The following is a 16,444-nucleotide window of genomic DNA, read 5'->3' on the forward strand; positions in this document are numbered from 1 at the left end:
CTAGGAGCCTCCAGGATGGTGCTGCTGGGTAGGGGCAGGTGAGGCACAAGTGGGTTGAGCCCAGCCCTTTGGCTCTTCCTTTCATTTTCCAGGGAGAGAAGACATGAGAATATGATTGCTGGTTCCTCCCCTGCACCAGGTAGCCAGAAACTTAAGCTGTGGTCTGTGGCTCCTGTCTGGCTCTCTAGTGTCTCCTGTGGGTGGTTCCTCCCTGAGAGCACAGCATTTGGGGAGTGCATTTCACAGGGAAAGACAGGGACTGAGGGAGAAAGAGATAACATTAGGACCACAGAGATTCTAACCCATAATAATCACCTGCTTTGGGTACAGTGGGAGGAACCCAGTCTGGAACAACACTGAGAAAATCTTCAGCTCAAAATTTGGGCCTGAATGCAGGCAGCTCCTCCTTTTTAGTTTTAAATGGTGCCTGGAGGGGGCGCTGATGCACCATACCTGGGTTTGATGGGCTCCTGGAAAAAAAAACTGGTTGCCAGTACTATCTGATGCAGATCAGAAGTCTTAAGGGCAAGATAGTGTAGATTAGAAGTAACTGGAGCAGGTACATCATGAACTTTCTTCCCTGAAAGAATTATTGAATTAGCACTTAGGTCTTGTGGATCTGGGGCATAAGATATTGTCTATTAACAGCTTGTGGTACATTAGCATAAAATGTAAATCAAACGTCTAAAAATCTACTTATAATTGTCAGTTGATTGTTATTTAATTGTCCTTTGTGGAAGATGCAGGAAACAGGCTTGCTAGAGGACTCCCCCTACCCCCACTAACCAGTGTCTACAGGACAGAGATCTAAATGACAAGACTTTGAATTAAAAATACCACTAATGCTATGAAAGAACCATTCTGTGGATATCTGGACACTTTATCCTATAACTTGGTCTGTAGGACAGACCAACAAAGTAGGTGGAGTCCAAGGTCATGGTCTTTGCTTAGAGGACAGGAAAAAGTGAGTCAGTCTTGGTCAGGGAGGTCCTTCCTCCATATCCCCATGTGTCTGTGTCACTGTGAATCATTGAAAGCTCCTCCAATGACCATCAACAATCAGCCTTTTCTGAGGTCCATGCTCCTGTTTCCCAAGCTGGACTCAAAGTATTGGTTAGGAATCCCTGAAATTCTGTTTCTGTCATCATAGATGATCAGTACAGGGGTCCGGCTTGTGGCAGTACTGAGATATATGGTTGTTACTGGTTTATCTTTAAAGTATGTAACATGACTATAATGAGGATATTGAGACTAAGGATGGCTATGGAAATCTGAAGGAATACACAGAGACTCAAGGAAAGAAAAGGATAGGTGGAATCGTTGATAAAGGAACATTCCAGGAACTGCCCCCAACCTGGTCTAGATGAGTCCCAGAGATAATCTGTCTCTAAAGGAGATCCACTATCAATCTTAGCCTGGGTGTCAGATGATCTCGGCTTGAGGATGGTGCCTTTGAACACATGAGCAAGTCTATCCCTTCTTGCTGGAACCTGCAGGCTCTCAGGCTCACACGAGTCATCTAGCACAATGTAAGGACTCAGCTCCACAGCCCCAATTCTGCAACAGTTTCCTGCTCAGCCTGGAAGAGTGTGTTTAGCTCAGAATTGGTGCCAAGCTCATCAGGTGCCCTGGGCTGTGTAAGTAAATGGGACCCTTGGGATGGAACCTTTGCAGTGAGATGAGGCCAAGGGCCAAGGCATTCAGTGGAGAAGCAAGCTAGGCTTGCTTCCTTCTAGCCCCTCACCCCCTTGCTGGAGAGACCTGAATGTTATGCAAATTATCCTGAACTCAGAGCTGCTGCTTCATGGTTTCCAGGGAAGGACTCTGTCCCCAGAATACCAAGAGGAGAAGAGCAGCCCTGCAGACCTAGGGGTTCTCTTTCATGAGTTGATTCTTTTTTTTTTTTTATTTAAGAGGAAAAAGAGAAAAACACAAAACAAAACAAAGTAGTGTAAGGTTACGTATAATACAGAACTACAAAAAAAAAAAACATAACAGTAAGAAATCACCTGTTAATAGATTACATATTATCATCTTGGAAATAGTTGCTCAAATCACAGTATCAAAGAATACAAAGGAGACATTCAAACAGAGAGACTGCAAACAGCTGTGTTCAATGATCCAAAAACATTAATATAGTCAGCTATTTAACACCCCTATACACACTTGCTGTTATATCCGTTAGAGCTCTTTTTTTTCCCTTCCCCTCTTTTTTACAACAAAATATACACATTTTGGATTTTATTACTCCTTAGTTCTTATTACTTTTTTGGGGCGGGGGAGAGAATAAAGTCAAATATGGCAGAACAAAGCTGTCAGTCAAAACCAAGGATAGACATAGCACATGATGTAGAACAGAGTACAAGGTTATTAACAATGGTTATCAACGTTGTCTCTTGTTTCCTTAAAAAGATTTGTCTATCTCATTAGATATTATAAAGTTGGACAAAACAGTATAGAACAAGACCAATAAAACTTAGGCATTGTAAACATTACAGGACCTCCAAAGGAGACAATAGTCAAACCAGAATGGGCATTTTAGTGAGTCTTATTGCCTTCAAAGTAGTTGCCTATACCCTCAGACTTGATACTATCACACAGAATGGAACAGAGTCTAATCAGTCAAAACAAGATCGTGGGAGTATTACAGGACTTCAAAACAAGTTAATAGGAAATCGAAAAGAGTTACTATTATATATCCTAATTTTTTAAATTTTTCCCTTAATTAAAATAAACATAAGAAATAACTAAATAATTTTTTTAAAGAATAGTAGTTACCATAGTGTCTGTCTTTTTCCTTGAAATATTTGGATAAAACTTCATATACTATAGCTTCAAATATTTCCATATCAAGAAGCCCAGAATAAAGCCTTTCTAATTAATAAGTGAAAATTTTATAAGGCTTCAAGGCCACATAATGGGGAATCATGATTGCCACATATTTTTATATATTTGAATCATTACTTACATTAGGGAAACTATTCGGTATTCACACATGCGAGATTGATTTATTTCACTTATGAGTATGGTCTCAAGCTGCGCCCATTTATTGATAAATATCTCAATGTGATCCTTCTTTATAGCTGAATAATACTCCATTGTATAGAAATACCACAATTTTTTATCCACTCCTCAGTTGATGGACACTTGGGTTGTTTCCAAGATCTGGCGATTACAAATCGTGCTGCTATAAACATAGGTGCACATAAATCACTGTGGTATGATGCTTTCAGTTCTTCTGGGAATATGCCTAGAAGTGGAATAGCTGGAATAAATGGGATTTCCAATCCCAACTTTTTGAGAAACCTCCAGACAGACTTCCACAAAGGCTGTACCAGTCTACACTCCCACCAACAGTGCAGGAGAGTTCCTTTTTCCCCACAGCCTCTCCAGCATTTGTTGTTGTTGGTTTTCTTGATCCTGGCCATTCTTTCAGGAGTGAGATGGTATCTCAGTGTGGTTTTAATTTGCATTTCTCTAATGACCAATGATGGTGAGCATTTTTGCATGTATTTATTTGCCATTTGCATTTCTTCATCTGAGAATTGCGTATTCATCTCAGATGCCCATTTTTGGATTGGATCTTTGAATTTTGGAGGTCTGAGTTTTTTTAATTCTTTATTCATATAATTCTTTATGTTTTAGACAAGAGTCCCTTGTCTGAGAGAGAGTTCACTAAAATCTTTTCCCAGTTTGTGGGTTTTCTTTTCACTATGCTGGAGATTTCTTTTGACATGCAGAAACTTTTTAATAAGAAGTGGTCCCAGTTATTGATTCTGGGAAGTATTTCCCGTGCGGTTTGAGTCCTGTTCATGAATTCTCTACCTACTCCTATGTCTTCAAGGTTTCTACCCAATTTGTCTTCCAATAGATTTAGTGTTTCTGTTTTAATATTCAGATGTTTGACCCATTTAGATTTTAATTTAGTACATGGTGATAGACATGGGTCTAGCTTTAGTTTTTGGCAAATGGAGAGCTAGTTTTTCCAGCACCATTTATTAAAGAGACTGTCGTTCTTCCAGTGAACCTGCTTGGCTCCTTTATCAAAGATAAGGTGGTTGAGTGTGTTTGTAGTTGTGGTTGTATCTTCTAATCTATTCCATTGATCTTCGCCTCTGTTTTGATTCCAATACCATGTTGATTTTACTACTGTTGCTTTGTAGTATAATTTCAAGTCAGGGATTGTGATGCCTCCTGCTTTGCCTTTGCTGCTTAGAATTGCCTTTGCGATTCTAGGTCTCTTCTGGTTCCAGATGAAATTTAGGAGTGATTTCTCTAGATCTATAAGGTATGTTGATGGTATTTCTATTGGGATTGCATTGAATCTGTATAAGAGTTTTGGGAGAATGGCCATCTTCACAATGTTTGTTCTTCCTATCCATGAGCAAGGGATGTCTTTCCATTTTCTGAGATCATCTTCAATTTCCTTTTTCAGTGTATTATAGTTTTCACTGTATAAGTCTTTCACTTCTTTCGTAAGAGTAATTCCTAAATATTTCATTTTTTTGCTTGCTAATGTGAATAGTCCAGTTTCTCTTATTTCCCTCTCTGTGATTTTTTTGTTTGAGTATAGGAATGCTATTGATTTCTGAGTATTGATTTTGTATCCAGCCACATTACTGAATTTATTTATTGTATCTAAGAGTCTTTCAATGGAGCTTAGGGGGTCTTCTATGTAGAGTATCATGTCATCTGCAAACAATGACAACTTAACTTCTTCTTTTCCTATCTTTACCCCTTTTATTTCTCTTTCTTGCCTAATTGCTCTGGCTAGTACTTCCAGTACTATATTAAATAGGAGTGGTGATAAAGGACATCCTTGTCTTGTGCCTGATTTTAAAGTAAAGGCTTTCAATTTTTGGCCATTTAGTATGATGCTGGCTGTTGGTTTGTCATAAATGGCCTTTATTATATTGAGGTAAAGACCATCTATTCCAATTTTCTGTAAAGTTTTTATCATGAATAAATGTTGGACCTTATCAAAGGCTTTTTCTGCATCTATAGAAATGATCATGTGATTCTTATTTTTGGCTTTATTGATATGGTGGATTACATTTATTGATTTGCATATGTTGAACCATCCTTGCATTCCTGGGATGAATCCCACTTGGTCATGGTGTATAATCTTCTTGATGATTTGCTGGATCCTATTTGCCAATATTTTATTGAGGATTTTTGCATCTGTGTTCATTAGGGAGATCGGTCTATAGTTCTCTTTTTTAGTTGGGTCTTTCTCAGGTTTTGGTACTAGAGTAATATTTGCTTCCAGGAATGACTTAGGAAGGATTGCTTCCCTTTCAATTTCATTGAATAGTTTGAGGAGTGTCGGCATTAGGTCTTCTTTGTATTTCTTGTAGAATTCTGCAGTGAATCCATCTGGGCCTGGGCTCTTCTTGGTGGGTAAGGACTTAATTACATTTTCAATTTCAGTAACAGAGATTGGGTTATTCAACAGTTTTACATCCTCTTGATCTAGCTTTGGCACTTCATATGCTTCTAAGAATCTGTCTATTTCTTCTGTGTTATCAAACTTTTGAGAGTAGAGGTTTTCGAAATAGGTGTTGATGATCTTCTGTATTTCTATTGGGTCTGTAGTGACTTCTCCTTTTTCATTTCTTATTGCATGAATTTGAGCTTTTTCTTCCCTTTTTTTAATAAGGTTGGCTAGGGGCTTATCGATTTTATTTATTCTTCCAAAGAACCAACTCTTTGATTTGTTGATCCTTTGGATTGTTTTCTTAGTCTCTATTGCATTGATTTCTGCTCTGATTTTTATAATTTCCTCTCTTCTTTTGGCTTTGGGCTTGACTTGCTCTTGTTTTTCTAGCTGTTTGAGGTGTAGCATCAAGTTATTTATTTGTATTCGTTCTGTTTTCCTGATGTGGGAACTCAGTGCAATAAATTTTCCTCTCAGGACGGCTTTCATTGCATCCCACAGATTCCGGTAAGTTGTATCTGTATTTTCATTTTCTTTTAGGTATTGTTTGATTTCTTCTTTAATTTCTTCTGTGACCCACTGATTACTCAAGAGTGTGTTATTCAGTTTCCATGTGTTTGTGGGATTTTCACAGTATCTTTTATCATTAATTTCTAATTTCAGAGCGCTATGATCCGATAACATGCAAGGGATGATTTCAGCTCTTTTGCACTTGTTTAAATATGTTCTGTGAGCTAATATATGGTCTATTTTAGAAAATGATCCATGTACTGCTGAGAAGAATGGGTATTCTGATGTTGTTGGGTGGAACATTCTGTATATGTCTATCAAACCCATTTGTTCACAGGTGTGATTCAGTTCTGTTATTTCTTTGCTCATTTTCTGTCTGGTTGATCTGTCCCTTGGTGTCAGTGGCGTATTAAGGTCTCCTGTTACAATTGTGTTACTGATAATTTGAGTTTTCATTTCTGTTAATAAATGTTTTATATAACTGGGTGCTCTGGAGTTTGGTGCGTATATATTCAAGATAGTTATCTCTTCCTCTTGGAGTTTTCCCCTTACGAGTATGTCCTTTATGGTCATTGTTGGTTTAAAGTTCACATTGTCTGCAAACAGAATGGCTACTCCTGCCTTTTTTTGGATTCCTGCTGCATGAAGGATTGTTTTCCATCCTTTGACTTTCAGTCTGTGAGTATCCTTCTGGGTTAGATGGGTTTCCTGTAAACAGCATATGGTTGGATTTTGTTTCTTGATCCATTCTGCTAGTCTGTTTCTTTTGATTGGTGCATTGAGACCATTTACATTAATGGTTATTACTGTTAAATGCTGGTTAATTGTAGGAATGTTATCTCTCTGCTGTTGCATCTTTATCTTTCTGTTCTGTTTAATTATTTGCTTTGCTTAGTGGTTGTTTCCTTTGTGTATCTAAACTGTCTTTCAATATTTTTTGCAGGGTCGGTTTGGTGTTCATGAAGTTCTTCAGCTGTTCTTTGTCATGGAAGTATAGTATTGCACCATCTATTTTGAATGATAGTTTTGCAGGATATATCAGTCTTGGTTGGAAATCATTTTGCTTTAGGATCTGGAATATTTCACTCCATGCTCTTCTTGACTTTATCGTTTGTGCTGAGAAGTCTGCTGTGATTCTGATAGGTTTTCCTTTATAAGTGATCTGTCTTTTCTTTTTTTTTTTTTTTTTTTTTTTTTTTTGTCTTTTTCCTTTTTATCGGTACCGGGGATCGAACTCACGACTGCCTGCTTGCAAGGCGGGCTCTTATGCCGCTGAGCTAAACCTCCAGCCCCAGTGATCTGTCTTTTCTCTCTGACAGCTTTTAATAATCTATTCTTATGTTGGATTTCTGGGATGGTGATTATTATATGTCTGGGTGTAGTTTTATTTTGGTTATGACTGTTTGGAGTTCTATATGCTTCACTGATCCTGATGTCGGTTTCTGATCTCATGCTTGGGAAATTTTCAGCTATTACTTCTCTAAATATCCTCTTGACATCCTTTATGTTGTCTCCCTCTCTTTCATTAATCCCTATCATTCTTATGTTATTCTTCTTTGCATCGTCTTGCAGTTGTTGAATTATTGTTTCCTGATTCCTTGTTATTTTCAAAAGATCTTTCCTTTCCTGTTCACTAGCTGCAATCATGTCTTCAAGGTCTGAAATTCTATCTTCACTTTCATTAAGGTGGTTTTTACAACTTTCAGTGGAGTTTTTTATTTCCTGTATATCTCTGTGCATCTGCATTATGTATTCTGTTTGTTTCTTATATTGCTCGTCTAGGGATTCTATCTTTTTGTTTAGTTCCTCCAATTTTTTTTCTGTGTTTTCTTTAGATATATTTAGAATCTCTTTCATTTCTTTTATCATTTCTTCTTTTATCTGGGAGATTATTTTGAGTTTGAATTTCTTTAAAGCTTCCTGGAGTTGCTTGTCAACTTCAGTAGCTATTATGTCCAATATATGAGGTGGATGGGATATATTTTCTTCTATATACATCGCTCCTAGGGTTTCCTGAGATGGGCTGGAGGTTTGAGGTTGTAATTTGGTCTTTTGTTTTGTCATTTTCTATATTTCTGTGTTTCAAGTGTTATTTGAAAGCTTCCTCCGGATCTGTTGAAAATCCCCTTCTATGTTTGGAGCTACTGAGACTCTGACACCACGCTACCCCAAGCCATTGGGCCTACAGAACCAGTGGCCCTCCTCTGCCTGCTCAGAACTCTGCAGTTCCAGACAAGCTGGGCCTCAGGGACACTGTGCGCCCACCTGCCCCTTGGAAGATCCACAGCTCTTCAATTGCAGCCGGGTTAGGGTGCTCACCACAGGCCGCAGTGCCTCAGGAGCCTGTGATCCCTCCCTGCTTGCAGAGATATCCACAGTCCTCCAGACAAAGGAAGGGACTTCTGCAGGCACTCCAGATCCGCCCATCCGTCAGGAGCTCAGCAGACTTCCAAGTGTAGCCGGGAGGGATGGGGAGGCGGCTGTAGTGGCCTCTAACCCACTGCTCCACTTCACTGCACCCAGAAGCCTGGGGGGTCCGGAACAGTCTGAGATTTGGGCAGACTGTGCTGGGCACTCACCACAGGCTGAGGTGCCTCAGGAACCTGCAATCCCTCCCTGCTTGCAGAAATATTCAGTCCTTCAGACAACGGAAGGGGCTTCTGCAGGCATTCCGGATCCGCCCAGCTCCTCCTCTGCACGCAGATGGCTCTCATGTGTTGATTCTGTACATCTTCACCCCAGACTATTCCTCACCTATTTCTCTGTCCTCAGAGGGGTCTGGAGATCATTCTTTTCAGCAACTGGTTGATGCTTGTGCAGGTGGAAGGACACCTCCTCCCCAAAGGGCTCTGTGCAGAGGGCAGAAGAATCTAATAGAAATGGGTTTTTAATAGTAATAGGGAGAACAACATTCTAAAATGTCAGCCTATGTGAATACATGTAGCCATCAGAAGCAACATGGGTGCATTTCAAAAGAACAATCTGATTGACTGTGCTCAGGTCTGACCTGCCTGGGCAATAGAGAATATTTAGCATCCTTGTATCTAGTGAAGAGGAAGCCACCATGGGTCCTGTTGATTCTAAGTCACCAGAATTACTGGAAGGAGTTTGAGGGTAACTGCCACAGTGCCATTTTAAACCATTCCTAGAATTAGTCAAATTTCTTGCCTAGAGTCTCCTGCAAGAAGACCTAAAGAATGTTCCCGAAAATCCAGAGCAGCAAATATCAAGAGCAGTGAATTATAGTTTTTGCCTGTGTTTGCAGCAGTCACATCCACTCCTCTAAGTTTGTCCACAGTGTGTTCCAGCTCCCAGGGCTCAGTGTGGTGGTTCCCAGCACAGACCATACAACTAAGAAGTGCTAAGCCATTTACCTAGGTGGGCCTTTATACAGATGAAAAATTCAGAGTATTTCCCTATCTCTATCCTAGACAGATTCATAATAAAAGAATTACATTGCAATGTGGAAATGGTACAGACTCTCACCACGTTTAAATACCTAAAGAACTCATGGTTCAGGTTAATTTTATATCAAGTAATTCATGAGTCTGCCTCTGTAACATTTGGATGAGTCCTGATGGTAGAAATAGGACCATAATCCAGACATGAAGTCATGTCATTGGCCGTTTCTGCACCAGTAGTGGAAGGTGCTAGGACACTGCAAAATGTCTGCAGGTGCACTGTGTGTACCATCATACTGAATCTGAATTCTTCTCTATTCCTCCCAGACAGCACAAGCAGAAACCGCTGATGTGGAATGGAAGATGGTTTGCAAGAGTATTTTATGCCTCCAGCGTCCTCAGGTCTCCTTCCCATGTTATAACATAGTTCATGGGAGCTTGGATCATCTAGACAAACAGGTTGGCCCTCCAGTGTATGCAGAGTCATGGTAATTAAACCGGATGTGCATGAAATGGCAAGTGTATTGAAAGGTTTTGGAAGATATGTGCTGTTACGGTTTGTATGGCGGTTAATTGATTGTGACAGTCTGAGATATTTTAGAAGCTTAACTAAGTTAGCTCAGCAATTCTACACTCTAGAATGCAGAGGAGTTGCCCTAGGGCAGCTCATTGCCTGAAAGGTTTAAAAGGGAAATGAGAAGGACAGATGGGCTTCTGTTCTTTGGAGGAGCTCCAGTCTTTGCCTCCAAATGGGACATCATCTCCAGGCTTTTAGCACAGACCCTCCAGCTGCCATCTTGGACTCTTCAGCCTTCCCGTGTAGACTCTTCAACCTTCTAGCACAGACCCCTCGGCCTCCTGATATGGACTTGCACAGAGCACTGTAGTGTACTCCAGACCTTGGACTGAACCCTTCACTCTCCAGTATGCAGACACCCTCTGTTTGTTTCCTTATCCAATGCTGTGGCTGACCATCCTAAGTCAATCTAGTCATTTCTCATACTTATGTGTATCTTGTGTTAGAAAGAATGGTTACCCCTGGGAAGTCAACCAGAAGCAACTACTAGTGAGGCAGTGGAGAAAAGGCAACATTTCTTCATGGTTGGTGGGAGTATAAATTGGTAATGGAAATCATTATGGAGATTCCTGAAAAAACTAAAACTTGAGGTTCCATTTAACCCAGATATACTCGTTTTAGGTATCTTTCTGAAAGAGTTAAAGGTATCACATCACAATGATATCCATGTTTCTAGCAGCACAATTTATAATAGCTAAATCTTGGAAACAGCTCATACATCCATCAACAGATAAACAGGTAAAGAAAATGTGGGATATACATAGGGAGTGTTATTCTGCTATAAAGAAGGATAAGCATCAATCATTTTTACATAAATGGTTGCACCTCTAGAAATACATTTTAAATGAAATAAATGAGGCACACAAGTTTAAATATTGCATTGATTCTCTTATGTAAATAGGAAACAAAATGGAGAATAGATATTGGTAAGTAGAAAGAATGTGTCTTCTCAGCAATTCTGATATCTAGTAGCCACATTAAAAATAAAATGTAAAACAATTCACTATGGACTACAAATACATATTAAGAAAAATAAACACAACAACTTTAATAATGTATTTTTATAATCTGACATATAAAATACAATTTCCATGTGACACTGACGAAACATATTATGATATATTTTGTACCCTTGTCCTGTGCTATGATTTTCAAATGTGACACATATTACATGTTAAACTACACCTCAATTTGGACACTATAATTTTCTCAGAGGTATTTATTTGTATTTGGATAACATTAAATGTATGGTGGGTAAACTAGATTTATAGGGCTAAGTAATACCAAGGACTCTCTGGAAATTTCCACTATTTAATTTGAATGTAAAATATTGTGTTTCTACATTTCAACTGCATTGGAAAAAGTGGTTCATAGTTTTTACAACTGATTTGAGTTTGAAATAAAAGCCTATCAGTTGCAAAATTAGTATATTTGACAAAATGTTTTGCAAAAAGTCTACAAAAGTAGCAATGTAACCTCAACATTTCTGTATCTAAAGGACCTGATTTTGATGTAAGATACAAGCCACTTTTTAGTCATTTAAGGTTACTAGCTCAGATTCCAATAAAACATCATCTAAGCTTATGTTGTTAGAAATATGGCCCTGATTTTAGGTGGCTAATATTAATATTTCTTTTATTTTGTTTTTTACAATTTTATTTTAAAGAGAATAAAGCCAAACAAATTGAAACAGAATAAAGCTATTCAAAACAAAACAGTGAGAGTGACACAGGACTCAAAACAAGATAATATAACATCAGTTGCTACCATCATGTCTCTTGTTATCTTCAAAATAGCTGCCCAAACCACCTGACGTAATAAAATCAAACAAAACAAAACAGAATAAAACCAATCAAAATAAAACAATGAAACCGATACAGGACTCCAAGATAATAGGAAATCAGCAATGGTTACCATAGTATCCCTTGTTATCTTCATATCATTTATTTTTTTACTGTGGAATATAAATTTATTTTCAAACTCACTGTGTAGTGGTGCAGTTCATGAAGATATATAGTTCCTGTGTACTGCTCATCAAAGGGTAACATCAGAAGAAAAGGATCTTAATGATCAGGTAGTTGATGCCTCATTCTATGGGTTTCAGTCAGTGTCTCCCCTAAAGTACATGTGGCTTTGCTCATGAGCAAAGTGTCTGTGATGGCATAGATGGAGCTCATTCATGGGGTCATTAGTAAGGACTTACACTTACCAAACTGTCCTGGCTGTAGGCTCTTCTCCATGTACTAATGGCAGGAACCAACCCTTAGCTCCCAATTGTCATGCACTGTGGGAAGCAACCAGATATCTGGGGATTCATGATATGGGCTTCCTGTATCATGGCAAGGTAGCTCTTTGTTCTGAAATAGATATTTGCCCAGTTATCCTTAGCCTTATGGGAACTCTACTACTGTTGTGTTATTCCAGATGGCACTTTTGAGCAAAGAATTCATTTCACAGCATATGAAGAGCAGCAGTGGGGCCATGCTCCTGCCATTAACTGCTTTTAGAATTTTTCCCTGCATCTTGTAGTTGGCTTGAAAAAAAGATACAATGACCTTTGAGGATTCAGTGGCCAATCAGCTGGGCACAATATCTTGGATGGTGGAAAATGTTCACCATAACCTTATGGATGACCATCTGATATATGGTTCTGTTTTTCTGGTAGCTAGGTTTCCTGGTTCATAAATCAAAGTGTGGAAATGGGAATGGCTTCATGCATTATTATCCCCCATGGCCCAATAGCACAGTTTCTCCTTCTCCACTCTGTGACCTTAAGATATGTTGATCTAGTGTAGAGTTTTGAGTTCCAAAATGGGCATGCTATCTCAGGACTCTCAACAGTGATTGCAATAAACTGCCTTTGGTGCCCTGAAGCCCTTTTGTCACCTCATGATAGGAATTCACCATAAGAAGCAGGGCATATTAGCTAGTGCTTATTTTGATGAGTAGTCTGCAATGAACTTGGATTAAGACAAGTATGTGTGGTATGCATGACATTATCTAACACTACTTTGGTTTGCAGTTAAAGTTATAGAGCCAACCCAGTTAGGCAGGACTAGTAATAGACCACTTTTCTGGAATGAAGGCTTGGGTCATCCAACCTGGTACGGTTAGCTAAAGGCTCACACTAGATATTTGCTGATGGCAAAGGAAAAATATAATAAATAGTAAAGTAACAATCATGACCATAGCAAATGAGATTTCATGAATGAAAACCATATTTGCATTATATTGATATTTCTTTGACTACTAAACAAATACATTTTTCTTCCATTGTCTGACCCCAGTGTCATCTAACAAGATGTGACATCCGTAGCTAACTTTATGTATCTCCCTAATTAGATATATGATATCGAAAAGGGAGAAAAATGAACATAGTAGAAGACAAGAAATTATCTTGTATTCTCTTGGGGAAAGGTTTAGCAAGTTTTTGGTTGGCTGTCGCATAGTTTTTTCATATTAAGTAGAATGTGGCTACTGTTATTATTATCTTTATTTGGATAATGTATGGTTTATGGAAATGTGAATGTGTTCCATGTGGTGGCATTTTGAGTGACAGTTTTGATAGACATTAAGGAATTTCCAGAATGGATCACATCTATATTTCTGGTGGAAGTGATGAAAAAATGATTTGTGTGTGAGTGTGTGTGTGTGTGTGTGCATGCATGTGTGTGTGCACATGTGTATGTGTGCGTGTGTGTGTGTAAGATGTGGAGAGTGGAAGTAAAGAAGCTGACATTAACGTAGCTCACACACATAGGTTTGCATGTGCAGGCTTACTGCATACACATGAGGAGACTTGTTTCTAGATTCACCTTTGGGATGGATCTGCCATGCCAACTTTCTTTAAAAACACAGATTATCTCATATTTCCAGGTCAGTTTTCATTGTATAAGTATGCAAGGATGAGGATTTCATCATCACAAGCCAGAGAAAAAGAGCACTCAATGGTCATGCCAAAACACTTACCTAATGCTAAGAGCTGCCATAGCATTCAGAAAAGACAGTGCAAACTTTCACAGGGAAACACGTCCATAGTTCAGGGCATATCACAAAGGCACAGGAACTTATCAAAAAGAACCCTGCTAGGTAAAAGAAGAGATATTTTCCCAATTCAGCTGTAAACCTCAACATAGAGACACAAATAAGCAAATGAAGCAACTAGATGGTTCGAAAAATACACAGTTCTTCTAGAGATAACCCCATGGATAATCATAGATTAAATTCCAGGCAAAAGTAAAAGAATAATTAAAATGATCAATGAGATCAAAGAGGAGACAAATAAACAGATGAATGCATGAAAAAAAAAGCATTGCAGGCTATGAAGGACCGTGTCAGTAATGTAACAAAAGTTCTGGAAAAAGAACTAAGCAGAAGTCCTGGAAATGAAAACTTCAATAAGTAAAACAAAAAATTTAATTGGGAGTCAAAGCAATATATTACATCAATCAGAAAAAAGGGATCTTAGGACTCAAAGACAGTGTAGAAGTGTTAGAATATTCAGATCTGAGAAAATAGTATAAGAAGCCCTGAACAGACTTATGGAGTTTCTGTAAAAAGCTAAAAGAGAAATAGTTATGGTTCATTGGCTTAGAAGAAGGTAATGAATTGCAGGCTAATGACCTCAAAAAAAATCTACTCACCAAAATTATAGCAGAAAAGTTTCCACAATGAGGAACGAGGTGAATACCAGGTAAAGCAAGGACATAGACATGGCCAGAACAAACTTCTGCATGACACATTATGGTCAAAATGGGAGAATACTTATTAATTATTATATCTTCTTGGTGAAGTACCTTTGCCAATATATAGTAGCCTCCTTTATCTCTTCTGATCCATTTTAGTTTAAAAAGTCTCTCTTATTGGATAAAGTGTAGCTCCTCATGCTTATTTTTGAATTCCAACTGCTTGGAATATCATTTCAGTTTATGTATGTCTTTGCAAATGAGGTATGTTTCTTGAAGAAAACATGGGTGGGTCTTTTTTAAATCTATTTTGTGAGTCTGTGTCTTTTAATTGGAGGGTTGAGACCATTTACATTAAGTGTTATTGTTGAAAGATAGGTGATCATTTCTGTTATTTCATTGCTCTCCGAATGCTTATTCCTTTCTGTTGTTTGTCGGTGTATCTTCTTTCCTTGTGAGCTTTACTCTTCCCCCTTACCTCATAGTTGATGTCGTTAGTATGTGGCTTGGTGTCATAATTACTTCTGTTGAATTGTCCCATATATGATATACTGCTTAGCAAACACCCACCTGCTTTTTCATGTTCATCACAAGGTCTAGTTTCATTCACTGAGGTGAATCTTTTGAACTGGAGACAGTGGAAACCACAAATTTCATACACACACATTCTTGGATCGGTAAAGTTTTATTGGGTGGGTGAAAGGCTTCAGCTGAATCAAGGTTTCAGCTGAAGGGAGTCAGTATTGATCAAGAGAGGGACAAAGTTACTGTTGTAACAGAGAGAGCACTGGGTTTTTTTTTTATTGATTTGCCAAGGGGGAGTAATGTCCACTAATTTTCATTGACTGGGGCATGGCATGGCTTCCACAGATATTTCTTCTTGTGAAGAACTTGGATCACTTGGTGACCACAGTTAACTTGTCCTAAGAATTTCTGAGTTATTCTGTAATGGGAGCCATCATCACGCACAAGATATCCTGGGCTTGTGAGTCTGGACCCTGTGGCGGGGCTGAAGAACCTTCGGTCTTGGGTTGTTGTGACAGCTGGAGAAGCACAAGGGTGTGGGTGAGAAAAAGAGAGGGGAGAAGAAAACACACAGAGCACATAGTAGTGAGCAGTGGACCAAGGTGACCCTGTATTATAATGTTGGATACATTTAAAAAAATGATCAACATGTTTAAGTGCAGCTCTGAGCAGAATCTGAAGGAAGGGTTAAGAAAGGAAAGGGGCTAGACCCTTTAGAACAAAGATGCCAGTGTTGTTTATTCTATTTTAATCACTCATCAGATTTCTGAAAGTCAAGTGAAGGGCTAGTACTTTGAACAAAAGTGGATTTCATGTCCCTGGAAAGTAACTTAAGCAATTGTTATTATAACCTACAAGCAATCAGAGTGGATAACGAATAGTGAATTACCCAGGTGTGTGATCTCTAGAATTACAGATTTTTAAGATTCCAAAGAGCAAGTGAAACTAGAAGACTTATTTAGGTTTTTCTTGGTAACAATTTCCCATTTTATGTAAATATTTTGTTTCCGTGGTTTTATCAGCAGGTCTCAATATGGATCACTCGGAAAGAGTACAGAGGCAGAAAAACACCCTGCCATTCTACAAAAGATAGGACTTGGGACAGGGGCAGAAGGAGCAGAAATCATGGAGGTGAGGGAGAAAGTAAGCGCGATGGGAAAAAAGGGAAGGGGCCTGGGAATGGTGCTGGGAGAGAGCTGGAACGGGTTGGGCCAGGTTCCACACTTCCAGTCCAGGCTAAAGCCCAGGTTGCCATGGTTCCCTCCATCTGGGAGCTACCCTATTCCCAGCGTTCATAATAAGGCAATTT

General features: G+C 38.8%; 1 long non-coding RNA gene and 1 gene segment (V, D, J or C); one reads left to right on the forward strand and one right to left on the reverse strand.

The window, feature by feature from the left end:
- Window positions 1-10,042, forward strand: part of LOC134470670 (uncharacterized) — a 28,765-nt gene extending 18,723 nt beyond the window's left edge. The window contains exon 2 of the long non-coding RNA XR_010039714.1: window positions 9,676-10,042. This is a non-coding gene — a long non-coding RNA (uncharacterized LOC134470670). The remainder of the gene's footprint in view (window positions 1-9,675) is intronic.
- The window catches only part of LOC111753989 (Ig lambda-1 chain V region S43-like), a 600,738-nt gene that overhangs the window by 21,135 nt on the left and 563,159 nt on the right, over window positions 1-16,444 (reverse strand).

This window comes from Cavia porcellus, unplaced genomic scaffold (genome assembly GCF_034190915.1).
Source record: "Cavia porcellus strain 051 isolate PalLab524CR breed Dunkin Hartley unplaced genomic scaffold, mCavPor4.1 scaffold_16, whole genome shotgun sequence".
Taxonomy (NCBI): domain Eukaryota; kingdom Metazoa; phylum Chordata; class Mammalia; order Rodentia; family Caviidae; genus Cavia; species Cavia porcellus.